We start from the raw sequence: 15,594 nt of genomic DNA on the forward strand, positions 1-15,594 counted from the left end.
GATGTTACACCGGATCTCCAAGTTTTTTGGGTACTCCATCTTTAAAAGTATAATTAGCAAGCATAGTGGAGATTTCAGCTTCTGGTATTTTTCTCTTATTTGTGATGATGTCTTTGATATACTTTGCATAAGGAGGCATTTTCAAGATATCAGTCAAGCGAGTACGCGAAAAGACTGGCCTTAGCATTTTAGCAAAGTGTTCAAATTCTTCATCATCATTATTTTTAGTTGACTTGGGTGGAAAAGGCATAGGTTTTTGAACCCACGGTTCTCTTTCTTTACCGTGTTTTCTAGCAATGAAGTCTCTTTTGTCATATCTTTTATTTTTAGGTTGTGGGTTATCAAGATCAACAGGTGGTTCTATCTCAACATCATTATCTAGTTCTTTATCATTGGTTGGTTGAGAGTCTTCGTGAACCTCATCATTATCTTTTTCATTATCATTAGGTGAGTGTTCATTACCAGATTGAGATTCAACATCAGAGATAGAAACTTCATTTTCATTATCAGGAGGTTTCTCTATTTCAGGTTCACTAGAAGTGTGCAAAGTCCTATCATTTTTCTTTTTCTTTTTCTTCCTAGAAGGACTAGGTGCACTAGTGTTGTGTCTTTGTGAATATTGTTCAATTCTTTTAGGGTGTCCCTCAGGATAAAGTGGTTCCTGAGTCATTTTAGCTCCTCTAGTTGCAACTCTAACAGCAATGTCATCCATATTATGATTCATTTCATCAAGCAATTCTCTTTGTGATTTAGCAACATGTTCTAGTTGAGTTTGAACCATATATAGAAGCATGTTTTCCAACACCTCTAACATCATTTGATATTCTAAATAACAAGTCACTCAAGCGAGCAATCATATCAGAATTATATTTCAATTGTTTCATAACATTTGCATTGAAGTGATATTGTTTTCTAATGTAGTTTTCAAACTCATAAAGGCATTGACTAGGATGCATATCGTGAGGATTATCATTATCATTGAACTTCATAAGAGAATTTACCTCCACCACCTTAGGCATTGGTGGTGTATTAAGCCCATGTATTTGTTCAATAGGAGGTAAAATTTTAACATCCTCAGCTTTAATACCTTTTCCTTCATAGATTTCTTTGCCTCTTGCATATCTTTGGGACTGAGATATAATATACCCCTCTTCTTCGGAGTGGGTTTAGGCGGTGGTTCAGGAATAGTCCAATCATCATAATTTTTCAATATGTTATTCAACAATTCTTCGGCATGAGCAATAGTTCGTTCCCTGAAAACACAACGATCACAACTATCTAGGAAGTCCCTAGAAGCATCGGTTAGTCCATTATAGAAGATATCAAGTATTTCATTTTTCTTAATAGGATGATCAGGCAAAGCATTAAGTAACTGACAAAGCCTCCCCCAAGCTTGTGGGAGACTCTCTTCTTTAGTTTGCACATAGTTAAATATTTCCTGTAAGGCAGCTTGTTTCATATCAGGAGGAAAATATTTTTCAGAGAAGTAATAAACCATATCCTGGGGACTACGCACACAACCAGGAGCAAGAGTATTGTACCAAGCTTTAGCATCACCCTTTAATGAGAAAGGAAATAATTTGAGAATAAAGTAATAACGAGTTTTCTCATCGTGAGTAAAAAGGGTGCCTATATCATTCAACTTAGTAAGATGTTCCACAAAAGTTTCAGTTTCATAACCATGGAAAGGATCAGATTCAACCATAGTAATTAACTCTGGGTCGACAGAGAATTCATAATCCTTATCATCAATACAGATAGGTGAAGTAGCAAACTTAGGATCAGATTTCATTCTAGCATTCGGAGATTTTTCTCTATACTTGTGTAGTAATTTCTCTAGATCATCTCTATCATTGCAAGCAAGAATATCTCTAGTTTCTTCTTCACTCATAACATAACCTTCCGGTATCTCAGGCAATTCATACCTAGGAAAGCTAGTTCTAGAAGGTGTTTCAAGAGTTTCAATTTCAATCTCATCATCAGATTCAACAACATCATGTTGTATAACTCTAGCAATTTGTTCATCAAGAAAATCACCAAGTGGCACATCATCATTATCAAGCAAGGTACTAGCATCATCATAAGCGTCATTCATAGTAGAAGTAGCATCATCAATAACTTGTGACATATTAGAATTGATAGCATGTGGTGGTGTTGCAAGTTTATTCATAACAGAAGGTGGATCTAAAGCAGAACTGGATGGAAATTCCTTACCTCCCCTTGTCTTACAGGGATAAATCTTAGTCTTTGGATCCTTCAGATTCTTCATAGTGACAATATGATAATAATACCAAGTGACTCAACAAATATAGCTATGCTCCCCGGCAACGGCGCCAGAAAAAGGTCTTGATAACCCACAAGTATAGGGGATCGCAACAGTTTTCGAGGGTAGAGTATTCAACCCAAATTTATAGATTCGACACAAGGGGAGCCAAAGAATATTTGAAGGTATTAGAAGCTAAGTTATCAATTCAACCACACCAAAATATTAAATATCTGCAGCAAAGTGATCAGTAGCAAAGTAGTTTGATTGTTTTGATAGTAGTGACAGCAGCAACGGTAATAGTAACGGTGATAGCAGTAGTTTGCAGCAAGTGTAACAATGATGATAGCAGTAGTAACTTAGGAGAAACAATATATGATAAATTCGTAGGCATTGGATCGGTGACTTGTTGGATGATATTCATCATGAGACAGTTATAACCTAGGGCGATACGGCACTAGCTCCAGTTCATTGATATAATGTAGGCATGTATTCCGTAAATAGTCATACATGCTTTATTAAAAGAACTTGCATGGCATCTTTTGTCCTAGTCTCCCATGGCAACGGGGTCCATATTGGAAACTAAGGGATATTAAGGCCTCCTTTTAATAGAGAACTAGAACAAAGCATTAACACATAGTGAATACATGAACTCCTCAAACTACGGTCATCACGGGGAGTGGGCCCGATTGTTGTCACTCCATGGTTGCCGGATCATAACCGTAGTAGGTGACTATAACTTGCAAGATCGGATCTAAAACATGGATATAATGATGAATTCATAAACGGTTCAGATCTGAAATCATGGCACCTAGGCCCAAAGTGACAAGCATTAAGCATGGCAAAGTCATAGCAACATCAATCTAAGAACATAGTGGATACTAGGGATCAAGCCCTAACAAAACTAACTCGATTACATGATGAATCGCATCCAACTTCTCACCGACCAGCGAGCCTACGAAGGAATTACTCACTCCCAATGGGGAGCATCATGGAATTGGCAATGGATAAGGGTTGGTGATGACGAAGAATGAAGATCCCCTCTCCGGAGCCCCAAACGGACTCTAGATCTGCCCTCCCGAGGAATAACGGGGCTTGGCGGCGGCTCCGTCTCGTGGATCGCGATAATTCTTTCTCGCTGAATTTTTTCTGGAATAATGCGAATTTATAGTATTAGGGGGTTAACAGCGGGACCACGAGGTGGGTACAACCCACCTGGGCGCTAGGAGAGGGGGGTGCGCCCTGGTGGGTTGTGCCCACCCAGGGGCCCCTCTCCTGTGGGTCTTGGCTCCAGAAATTCTTATTATTGGTATAAAAAATCCTCAAAAAGTTTCGTTCCATTCCGAGAACTTTTATTTCTGCACAAAAACAACACCATGGTAGTTCTGCTGAAAACAGCGTCAGTCCGAGGTTAGTTTCATTCAAATCATGCAAATTAGAGTCCAAAACAAGAGGAAAAGCATGAGAATACGTCTCCAACGTATCTATAATTTTTGATTGCTCCATGCTATATTATCTATTGTTTTGAATGTTTATGGGCTTTATTATACACTTCTATATCATTTTTGGGACTAACCTATTAACCTAGAGCCCAGTGCCAGTTTCTGTTTTTACCCTGTTTTAGGGTTTCGAAGAAAAGGAAAAACAAACGGAGTCCAATTGACCTGAAACTTCATGGAACCCATTTTTGGAAGGAAAGAAGCCCAGAAGACTTGGAGTGCATGTTGGGGAACCTACGAGGAGGTCATGAGGCAGGGGGCGCGCCCACCCCCCTGGGCGCGCCCTCCACCCTCGTGAGCCCCTTGTGGCCCCCCTGACGTACTTCTTCCACCTATATATCTCCATATACCCTAAAAACATCCGTGAGCACAATAGATCGGGAGTTCCGCCGCCAGAAGCCTCTATAGCCACCAAAAACCAATCTAGACCCGTTCCAGCACCCTTCCGGAGGGGGCAATCCCTCTCCGGTGGCCATCTTCATCATCCCGGTGCTCTCCATGACGAGGAGGGAGTAGTTCTCCCTCGGGACTGATGGTATGTACCAGTAGCTATGTGTTTGATCTCTCTCTCGTGTTCTTGATTTGGCTCGATCTTGAGGTATCGCGAGCTTTGCTATTATAGTTGGATCTTATGTTTCTCCTCCCCCTCTACTCTCTTATAATGCATTGAGTTTTCCCCTTGAAGTAATCTTATCGGATTGAGTCTTTAAAGATTTGAGAACACTTGATGTATGTCTTGCCGTGCGTATCTATGGTGACAGTGGGACACCACGTGATTCACTTGATGTATGTTTTGGTGATCAACTTGCGGGTTCCGCCCATGAACCTATGCATAGGGGTTGGCACGCGTTTTCGTCGTGATTCTCCAGTAGAACTTTGCGGCACTCTTTGAGGTTCTATGTGTTGGCTGAATAGATGAATCTGAGATTGTGTGACGCATATCGTATAATCATACCCACGGATACTTGAGGTGACATTGGAGTATCTAGGTGACATTAGGGTTTTGGTTGATTTGTGTCTTAAGGTGTTATTCTAGTACGAACTCTAGGGTTGTTTGTGACACTTATAGGAATAGCCCAACAGATTGATTGGAAAGAATAACTTTGAGGTGGTTTCGTACCTAACCATAATCTCTTCGTTTGTTCTCCGCTATTAGTGACTTTGGAGTGACTCTTTGTTGCATGTTGAGGGATATTTATGTGATCCAATTATGTTATTATTGTTGAGAGGACTTGCACTAGTGAAAGTATGAACCCTAGGCCTTGTTTCAACGCATTGCAATACCGTTTACGCTCACTTTTATTATTAGTTACCTTGCTGTTTTTATAATTTCAGATTACAAATACCTTTATCTACTATCCATATACCACTTGTTTCACCATCTCTTCGCCGAACTAGTGCACCTATACAATTTACCGTTGTATTGGGTGTGTTGGGGACACAAGAGACTTTTTGTTACTTGGTTGCAGGGTTGCTTGAGAGAGACCATCTTCATCCTACGCCTCCTACGGATTGATAAACCTTAGGTCATCCACTTGAGGGAAATTTGCTACTATCCTACAAACCACTGCACTTGGAGGCCCAACAACGTATACAAGAAGAAGGTTGTGTAGTAGATATCAAGGTCTTTTCTGGCGCCGTTGCCGGGGAGGTGAGTGCTTGAAGGTATATCTTTAGATCTTGCAATTGAGTCTTTTAGTTTCTTGTTTTATCACTAGTTTAGTTTATAAAAGAAAACTATGAAAAATGGAATTGAGTTTGTCTCATACGCTTCACCTTTTTAATATCTTTCGTGAGTATGATGGAAAGGATAATTGTGCTCAAGTGCTAGAAGAAGAAATCTATGAAATGTTTGGCACTAAATCTTTGAACGATGAGCATGATTGCAATGTTGTTAGTATGAACTCCTTGAATATCCATAGTACTAATGATGATTGCACTAGTTATGATGAAAATGCCTCCTATAAACATGTCAATTTTGTGGAGTGCATTGGGTTTGTAAGTACACACCAAATAGGGAAGATAGATATTGCAAGAGGCATAAGTACTTAGAAACTAAATGGTTGCAAGAAAGGCTAAATGTGAGTGCTGAAAATTTAAAATATCTTTACTGTACTTGTGAACTTTGCAATGAACATGGTCATTTAAATATCAAATGCAAATTGTTTCATGATCGAATCCTGTTCAAAAATTGTGATGACTTGATTTCCCTTGCACATTATAATGAACTTAGTTTGCTTTTGGGTTATGAAGAAATGAAATGTCAAACTAGGCATATTCCAGAATATAACCTTGAGAAATTCCTTGATATTGATCTACAAGAAATTTATATGTATTGTGCGGTGAATTGCACTGAAAATCCTTATATTGCCAATTACATAAAGAAAAGAAAACAAATAGAGGATGAAGAAAATACTAATGAAAGGGAAGAGACTTCCCAATATCCTCCTATTATTTCTTATGATGAATCAGGTAACGAGGAGGAGCCTTCTATTCAACCAATCTCATTAATAAGGAGGTCCAAAAAGAGGATTGAACCCACACATGATGTGGTGAAGAAGAAGAAAAGAAAAAGGAAGAGAGTTAAAAAGGTATCTCTCCCAAATAAAGTTGCTCCTATTATTGTTGTGCCTCATGAAAATGAAGATGATACACTTGATGATGATCTCGTTATGCCTATTGCTTGTTGTGATGATTATGATTGGGAAGATAATGATACTCGTTACGATCTTGAAAATCTTTTTGGCACTTGCTTGGAAGAATATTATAATTGCTATACCATTGGTGCTATCCATACTATTAATGATGAGAGTGATTATGCTTATGATACGAAAAGGCCCAAGCTTGGGGAAGCTATGTTTGATGAGGATGACATATTTGAGAATATATTTGCTGCAATTAATGTTCTTCCCAAGCTTGGGGATGCTATGTTTAATAATGATGATATTTTTAGTCTTCCAAGTTTTGATATGCAAAGTTGTTATGATGATAGCATGCCTTCTACCTATGATGATTATATTGATGAAAGTGGATTTGGAGAGGTCTTGACTTTATTTAGTGATGTATCCACTATTTCGGAAGAGGTTTCAATTGATTATGATGAGAACAAAGTTGCTACTTATGATGATTATTGTGATGAAACTTATGTTATAAAGAGTAGTGATGATTATATTTATAAAACTTGTCATTATTATGAGTACCCTTTATCTGAACATTACTCTTTTAATGTGGAAATAATTTATAGTATTCAAGTCTCTTATGATACTCCCACTATCCCGAATAAGAAGAATCTTCCTTATGTGGAGAGTAATAAATTTTCTATGCTTGTAGATCATGAAAAGAATGCTTTAGGTACTGGTTATATTGTTAAATTCATTCATGATGCTCCTGAAAATTATTATGAGGGACGAATATACGCTTGTAGGAATTGCAATAATATCAAGTTTCCTCTCTATGTGCTTAAAGTTTTGAAGTTATGCTTGTTTTGCCTTCCTATGCTATTTGATTATTGCTCCCATAAGTTGTTTGTTCACAAAATACCTATGCATAGGAAGTGAGTTAGACTTAAATTTGTTAGTCATATTCTTCATTATGCTCTCTTTATGTTTCAATTCTTATCCTTTATGTGAGCATCATTGTCATTATCATGCCTAGCTAGAGGCGTTAAACGATAGCGCTTGTTGGGAGGCAACCCAACTTTATTTTTGTTCCTTGATTTTTGTTCCTGTTTAGTAATAAATAATTCATCTATCCTCTGCTTAGATGTGGTTTTATGCTTTTAATTAGTGTTTGTGCCAAGTAGAACCTTTGGGAAGACTTGGGGAAAGTCTTGTTGATCATGCTGTAAAAAACAGAAACTTTAGTGCTCACGAGAACTACTGCCATTTTTTTGGAGTGTTCTATTTAGTTAATTATATTTGAAGAGGATTAATAGATAAATTCCTCCTGTCCAGAAATTTATTTGAGAATTTTATGAGCTCCATAAGTATACGTTTGATCCAGATTACTACAGACTGTTCTGTTTTTGACAGATTCTGTTTTTCATGTGTTGTTTACTTATTTTGATGAATCTATGGCTAGTAAAATAGTTTATAAACCATAGAGAAGTTGGAATACAGTAGGTTTAACACCAATATAAAGAAATAATGAGTTCATTACAGTACCTCGAAGTGGTGATTTATTTTCTTATACTAACGGTGCTTACGAGTTTTCTGGTAAGTTTTGTGTTGTGAAGTTTTCATGTTTTGGGTAAGGATTCGATGGACTATGGAATAAGGAGTCGCAAGAGCCTAAGATTGGGTATTCCCAAGTCACCCCAAGGTAATATTCAAGGATAGCCAAGAGCCTAAGGTTGGGGATGCCCTAGAAGGCATCCCCTCTTTCGTCTTCATTCATCGGTAACTTTACTTGGAGCTATATTTTTATTCGCCACATGATATGTGTTTTGCTTGGAGCGTCAATTTATTTTGTTAGGATTTGCTTTATGATATTTACAATAATGTTTTGCGTCTTTTATTTCAATAAAAGTGGCATTGATAGCCTTTACCATGCCTATTTTAGAAGTCCACATGTTGCTGTTTGAAAACAGAAAGTTTACCGCTGTTGCAATAATTCCCTAGAAAAGTCAGAATGTGATAAAATGTTGAAACCTTTTGCATATTAAGATCTGATAAATTTACTACAGTGAGAATTTTATTTCATAATTTTTGGAGCTAGGGAAGTATGGACGTTGCATCATTCTTTACAGACTATCCTGTTTAGGCAGATTGCTGTTATGTTTGCATTGTTTGCATATGTTTGCTTCTTTAATGATTCTATTTGAGGATAGGAATATTAAATATGCAGAGGCATTTAGTATACAATGTTGAATAATAATTTTAGTGATTTGCTACAGTAGTGTATGATAAGGTTTTGGCAATGGTTTATAGTAACTTATCTCATGAGTCCTTGTTGAGTTTTGTGTGGATGAAGCTTTTGAGATTTAGGGAGACCGTGATATGAGAGGAATTAAGGAGACAAAAAAGCTCAAGATTGGGGATGCCCAAGGCATCCAAAGATAATATTTCAAGAAGTCTCAAGCATCTAAGCTTGGGAATGCCCCGGTTGGCATCCCACCTTTCTTCTTCAACAACTATCGGTTAGTTTCGGTTGATCCTAAGTTTTTGCTTCTTCACATGATGTTTCCCATTCTTAGAATGTCATTTTCTTTTGCTTTGCTTGCTGTTTGAATAAAATACCAAGATCTGAAATTATTAAATGTTAGAGAGTCTTCACATAGTTGCATAATTATTCAACTACTCATTGATTTCACTTATATCCTTCGGAGTAGTTTGTCATTTGCTCTAGTGCTTCACTTATATCTTTCAGGGCATGGTGGTAGTTTTATTTTGAATAAATCGATGAACTCTCATGCTTCACTTTGATTATTTTTAGAGTCTTAATAGCATGGTAATTTGCTTAAAATCCTAATATGCTAGGTATTCAAGAATAATAAATTCTCTTATGAGTGTGTTGAATACTAAGAGAAGTTTGATACTTGATGATTTTTTTGAGATATGAGGATGGTAATATTAGAGTCATGCTAGTTGAGTAGTTGTGAATTTGAGAAATACTTGTGTTGAAGTTTGTGATTCCCGTAGCATGCATGTATGGTGAACAGTTATGTGATGAAGTCGGAGCATGATTTATTTATTGATTGCCTTCCTTATGAGTGGCGGTCGGGAACGAGCGATGGTCTTTTCCTACCAATCTATCCCCCTAGGAGCATGCTCATAGTACTTTGTTTCGATAACTAATAGATTTTTGCAATAAGTATGTGAGTTCTTTATGACTAATGCTGAGTCCATGGATTATACGCACTCTCACCCTTCCACCATTGCTAGCCTCTCTAGTACCGTGCAACTTTCGCCGGTATCATACACCCACCATATATCTTCCTCAAAACAGCCACCATACCTACCTATTATGGCATTTCCATAGCCATTCCGAGATATATTGCCATGCAACTTTCCACCGTTCTGTTTATTATGACACGCTCCATCATTGTCATATTTCTTTGCATGATCATGTAGTTGACATCGTATTTGTGGCAAAGCCACCGTTCATAATTCTTTCATACATGTCACTCATGAATCATTGCATATCCTGGTACACCGCCGGAGGCATTCATATAGAGTCATATTTTGTTCTAAGAATCGAGTTGTAATTCTTGAGTTGTAAGTAAATAAACGTGTGATGATCATAATTATTAGAGCATTGTCCCAGTGAGGAAAGGATGATGGAGACTATGATCCCCCCACAAGTCGGGATGAGACTCCGGACGAAAATAAATAAACAAAATAGGCCAAAGAAGCCCAAATAAAAAAAAGAAAAGAGGCCATAAAAAAGGAGAAGACCCAAATAAAAAAATATAAAAAATGAGAGAAAAAGAGAGAAGGGACAATGCTACTATCCTTTTACCACACTGGTGCTTCAAAGTAGCACCATGATCTTCATGATAGAGAGTCTCCTATGTTGTCACTTTATATACTAGTGGGAATCTTTCATTATAGAACTTGGCTTGTATATTCCAATGATGGGCTTCCTCAAAATGCCCTAGGTCTTCGTGAGCAAGCGAGTTGGATGCACACCCACTAGTGTCTTTTGTTGAGCTTTCATATACTTATAGCTCTAGTGCATCCGTTGCATGGCAATCCCTACTCACTCACATTGATATCTATTGATGGGCATCTCCATAGCCCGTTGATATGCCTAGTCGATGTGAGACTATCTTCTCCCTTTTTGTCTTCTCCACAACCACCATTCTATTCCACCTATAGTGCTATATCCATGGCTCACGCTCATGTATTGCGTGAAGATTGAAAAAGTTTGAGAACATTAAAAGTATGAAACAATTGCTTGGCTTGTCATCGGGGTTGTGCATGATTTAAATATTTTGTGTGGTGAAGATAGAGCATAGCCAGACTATATGATTTTGTAGGGATAACTTTCTTTGGCCATGTTATTTTGAGAAGACATGATTGCTTAGTTAGTATGCTTGAAGTATTATTATTTTTATGTCAATATGAACTTTTGTCTTGAATCTTTTAGATCTGAATATTCATACCACAATTAAGAAGAATCACATTGAAATTATGCCAAGTACCACTCCGCATAAAAAATTCTGTTTTTATCATTTACCTACTCGAGGATGAGCAGGAATTAAGCTTGGGGATGCTGATACGTCTCCAACGTATCTATAATTTTTGATTGCTCCATGCTATATTATCTACTGTTTCGAATGTTTATGGGCTTTATTATACACTTTTATATCATTTTTGGGACTAACCTATTAACCCAGAGCCTAGTGCCAGTTTCTATTTTTACCCTGTTTTAGGCTTTCAAAGAAAAGGAAAATCAAGCGGAGTCCAATTGACCTGAAACTTCACGGAACTCTTTTTTGGAAGGAAAGAAGCCCAGAAGACTTGGAGTGCACATTGGGGAACCTACGAGGAGGTCACGAGGCAGGGGGGCGCGCCCACCCCCCCTGGGCGCGCCCTCCACCCTCGTGAGCCCCTCGTGGCCCCCCTTATGTACTTCTTCCACCTATATATCTCCATATACCCTAAAAACATCTGTGAGCACAATAGATCGGGAGTTCTGCCGCCAGAAGCCTCCGTAGCCACCAAAAACCAATCTAGACCCGTTCCGGCACCCTGCCGGAGGGGGCAATCCCTCTCCGGTGGCCATCTTCATCATCCCGGTGCTCTCCATGACGAGTAGGGAGTAGTTCTCCCTCGGGGCTGATGGTATGTACCAGTAGCTATGTGTTTGATCTCTCTCTCTCTCTCGTGTTCTTGATTTGGCACGATCTTGATGTATCACGAGCTTTGCTATTATAGTTGGATCTTATGTTTCTCCTCCCCCTCTACTCTCTTGTAATGTATTGAGTTTTCCCCTTGAAGTAATCTTATCGGATTGAGTCTTTAAAGATTTGAGAACACTTGATGTATGTCTTGCCGTGCGTATCTGTGGTGACAATGGGATGCCACGTGATTCACTTGATGTATGTTTTGGTGATCAACTTGCGGGTTCCGCCCATGAACCTATGCATAGGGGTTGGCACGCGTTTTCGTCGTGATTCTTTGGTAGAACTTTGGGGCACTTTTTGAGGTTCTATGTGTTGGTTGAATAAACGAATCTGAGATTGTGTGACGCACATCGTATAATCATACCCACGGATACTTGAGGTGACATTGGAGTATCTAGGTGACATTAGGGTTTTGGTTGATTTGTGTCTTAAGGTGTCATTCTAGTACGAACTCTAGGGTTGTTTGTGACACTTATAGGAATAGCCCAACGGATTGATTGGAAAGAATAACTTTGAGGTGGTTCCGTACCCTACCATAATCTCTTCGTTTGTTCTCCGCTATTCATGACTTTGGAGTGACTCTTTGTTGCATGTTGAGGGATAGTTATGTGATCCAATTATATTATTATTGTTGAGAGGACTTGCACTAGTGAAAGTATGAACCCTAGGCCTTGTTTCAACGCATTGCAATACCATTTACGCTCACTTTTATTATTAGTCACCTTGCTGTTTTTATAATTTCAGATTACAAATACCTTTATCTACTATCCATATACCACTTGTTTCACCATCTCTTCACCGAACTAGTGCACCTATACAATTTACCGTTGTATTGGGTGCGTTGGGGACACAAGAGACTTTTTGTTATTTGGTTGCAGGGTTGCTTAAGAGAGACCATCTTCATCCTACGCCTCCTACGGATTGATAAACCTTAGGTCATCCACTTAAGGGAAATTTGCTACTGTCCTACAAACCTCTGCACTTGGAGGCCCAACAACGTCTACAAGAAGAAGGTTGTGTAGTAGACATCAACGTATCAGTAAGCATATAACCAACTAGATGCAAAGTAACATGCAAAGCAATGGTACTTGATAACAGATGGTAAACATGCATCAGAATGAACATCACTACTACCAGCATGTACTACTACTACCAAGAATGACATGAAAACTAATACTAGCAAGATAACAAGATGCATCGGAACATAGCATGAAGGTGAACATGAATCCACAATCATAACCGAAACAACGAAAGCAGTAGCAAACAAGTAGGCAGATAACAGGCAAACTTTTTATTAAATATTCAACTAGAAACCATGGGTAGTGCATGACTATCATGCAGGTGGCTGTTGTGGCTTGCCTAGGGGTGACGGAGACTCTAGGAAGAAGTGCGGTGAAGCCGCGGAACGATTTGCCGGACGTCTTCCCTCTCGAAGGGGCCGATAAGGGCATGGGCATAAAGTTCATTTTTATAGTATGAACACCTTATGAAAATGGCTCCAACAGAAATGTCTCGACGAGACGAAGAAGTGAGCGTTGGTTTCACCTCGATCGGAGCTACGGTTGAAAAGTAATGAGGTGTTGAAGGAGAGGGACCCGTATGTAAAAAGAATATTCACCAGCGGGTCCCTGAGTGGATAAGGGAGAAGCGCATATTAGAAAATACGCTTTCGAGTAGAGAAAGCGCATTTTGGGCAAAAGAAGAATGAAATACGTTTTCAGAAGGAGGAAACGTGTTATGGAGAATTACATTTTCACTAAAATGAAAACATACTCAGGCAAAGGTGTTTCCACTTAAGCTGAGATGGCAAGGGGGAGTCACTTACAGGCAGGCTCAAGAGGCAAGGAGGGCCCACTGGCAGGGGGGAGCTGGCGCACATCATTGTCTTCTACCTCGCTGCCTCCCCGAGCAAGACAGAGGCGCGACGAGGCAGGGAGTTGCCGGAGACGTGGCGGGCTGCTCCGGCCGCCTCAGGACAAAGCGAGGACATTTACGGCTTCAAGGGACTGCGCCGCGTCCATTTAGGGAGGAACCTGACATCGGCGAGGCCTAGAAGAGGTGGGTGTAGGATCGAAAGTATGTCTAGAGGGGGGTGATTAGACTACTTGACCAAATAAAAATCTAGCCTTTTCCCAATTTTAAGTCTTGGGAGATTTTAGCAACTTAGAACAAGTCAAGCAATCAACCTACATATGCAAGCCTAATAGTATAGCAGTGGAATGTAAGTCATTGCACATGAAGATAAAGGGAGGAGTTTGGAGGGAGCAAACGCAATCTAGACGTGGCGATTTTTGGCGTGGTTACGATAGGTGGTGCTATCGTACATCCACGTTGATGGAGACTTCAACCCACGAAGGGTAACGACTGCGCGAGTCCACGGAGGGCTCCACCCACGAAGTGTCCATGAAGAAGCAACCTTGTCTATCCCACCATGGCCATCGCCCACGAAGGACTTGCCTCACTAGGGTAGATCGTCACAAAGTAGGCGATCTCCTTGCCCACACAAACTCCTTGGTTCAACTCCATAATCTTAACGGAGGCTCCCAAGTAACACCTAACCAATCTAGGAGACACCACTCTCCAAAAGGTAATAGATGGTGTGTTGATGATGAACTCCTTGCTCTTGTGCTTCAAATGATAGTCTCCCCAACACTCAACTCTCTCTCACAGATTTGGATTTGGTGGAAATATGATTTGAGTGGAAAGCAACTTGGGGAAGGCTAGAGATCAAAATTCTTGTGGTTGGAATGGAATATCTTGGTCTCAACACATGAGTAGGTGGTTCTCCCTCAGAAAATGTATGATGTAAGTGTAGGCATGTTCTGATGGATCTCTCCATGAATGAAGAGTGGGTGGAGGGTATATATAGCCTCCACACAAAATCTAACTGTTACACACAATTTACCAAACTCGGTGGGATCGAATCATAAAACTCGGTCAGACCGATTTAGTTCAAAATGTGAACGTTAGGATTTTCGGTGGGACCGACATGTCAACTCGGTGGGACCGATTTCATTAGGGTTAGGGCATAACGTAATCTTAGTGAGAACGATCACATAAACTCGGTTGGACCGATTTCTGTAATAGGCAAACAGAGAGTTGGTCAGGCAAACTTGGTGGGACCGAATCGGTCATTCAGGTAAGACCAAAACGTTACGAAAGGGAAACAGAGAGTTTGCATTGCGATCTTTGTGGGACCGGTCGCTCATCTCAGTTGGACCGAAATGTTACGAAAGGAAATAGAGAGTTTGCAATCCCATCTCGGTGAGACCGAGATCCCTATCGGTGAGACCGAAAAGACTAGGCTTTCTGGCAGTGACACCGGATAGATCAAATCGGTGGGGCCGAGTTTGACTTTCGGTTTGGGCCATATGTGGATATGAGAAAGTGGGTTTTTGGAGCATATCACTAAGCATTTTGAGCAAGCAACCATTAATCAATACCTCATCCCCTTTTAATAGTATTAGCTTTTCCTATGGACTCAATGTGATCTTGGATCACTAAAATGAAAATGTAGAGTCTTGAGCTTGAGCCAATGTGTGTCCTTAGCATTTTGAGGGGTCCACATTTCTAATCCATGCCATGCCAATCATTGAACTTTCTGAAATGATCATCTTAGAATAGCATTAGTTCAATGAGCTATATGTTGTTAGGAATTACCAAAACCACCCAGAGATAGTTGCAGTTTAAATCTCCCCCTTTTTGGTACTTGATGACAACATATAGATCAAAGCTTCGACAAATGATAATAAGATTGAAATGCATCGTCGCTTTGAGAAGTATGTGATAAGCAAGAGCCCCCCCCCCCCTAAATTTGTGCATTATTTAAAATTTGCTTTTGAATGCAAATGCACAATCGACTAGGATCATGGGTTACTCTTCCATGTCACAGACATCTTGGTGGAGCGCTCAAAATAAAAGAAAGTAAAAACATGCACTCATCACCAAGCAAAGTGAATGATCATACAAGATATATAAAAGAT

This window comes from Triticum aestivum, chromosome 7A, assembly GCF_018294505.1.
Source record: "Triticum aestivum cultivar Chinese Spring chromosome 7A, IWGSC CS RefSeq v2.1, whole genome shotgun sequence".
In the NCBI taxonomy this organism is placed as follows: Eukaryota; Viridiplantae; Streptophyta; class Magnoliopsida; order Poales; family Poaceae; genus Triticum; species Triticum aestivum.